Source organism: Corvus brachyrhynchos, unplaced genomic scaffold, assembly GCF_000691975.1.
Source record: "Corvus brachyrhynchos isolate BGI_N302 unplaced genomic scaffold, ASM69197v1 scaffold83, whole genome shotgun sequence".
NCBI lineage: Eukaryota > Metazoa > Chordata > Aves > Passeriformes > Corvidae > Corvus > Corvus brachyrhynchos.
In genome coordinates, this window is record NW_008238464.1 from 4,090,470 (window position 1) to 4,091,447 (window position 978).

Genomic DNA, 978 nt, shown 5'->3' on the forward strand with positions numbered 1-978 from the left:
CGCGCCCAAAGTTGATTTTGTTCAGCAAGCCGTATCGTATAAAATTAACGACAGCCAATAAAATTAGCTTACATGTTTCAACCGTAAAAGTCCAAAACAAAATAAAGCTAGTTTTAGTGAAGCTAAGAAGCTCTGCTTTGGCCCCGTTCTCTCTGGCTTGAACTGGGGTCCTTTTATCTAAAGCCCAGTGCACAAACATATAGCTTAATGTGACTAGTGTTCTTCCTTTTATTTCTTTCTCTATGGCAACCAATATGTTCTGCTCAGAAATGTTCCCCCATCAAGGAAACAAATGATCTTGAGGGAGCAGCTCTATACGGCATCTGTTCCGATGGAGCACACAGAGTTAACCCCAGTCAAAAGAGACGCTGGGCACGTCAACAAGAAGTGGAAAATGAGCGATTCTTCTCCCCCCCCAAATTGAAACCTATACCTCCCTAGTTTTACAAGCCATTTTATTGATTTGGCTATCGACCGTTTCCAAAGAAGTAACTAATTCTAGGAAATTACAATGATCACCAGCTATTGTGTATCCAAAAGAGCAGCAACAGAGGTGGCAAGGAAAAAAAAATGCAAATAACACGGTAAAATTAAAATAAATTGAAGTCAAATAGTGGGATATTTAAGCTTCGATAAAGTTTTCAGGAGTGGTATCTGGCCTGTTAATTTAATCCTACATTATTTATCACACTGACCCAAACGCTACAGAAGAGTTTCAGATCATTAGACTACACCTCTCAACTGGACGGGATTCGGGGTAAGCGGTGACACAGGCAAGACTGTCAGGAGAGAGAAACAAAGTGAAATCTGGTCTCTAATCCTCCAGCCCAAATCTCCTTGGAGAATAAAATGAAGGGATGTCCTGGTTAGTTTTGATTGATTATACTCTTTCTGATGGACTTTCACTACAGAGCTCTAGATGTTGTGCTTAACCGTCTGTTCCCTAGTTACAGTATTAACCCTCTGCGTGCACCGCCA

The 978-nt window shown here is 41.0% G+C and overlaps 1 long non-coding RNA gene across 2 annotated transcripts in view; it reads right to left on the bottom strand.

Moving 5' to 3' along the window:
• The window catches only part of LOC103617530, a 40,148-nt gene that overhangs the window by 38,130 nt on the left and 1,040 nt on the right, over positions 1-978 (bottom strand). The window lies entirely within an intron of this gene.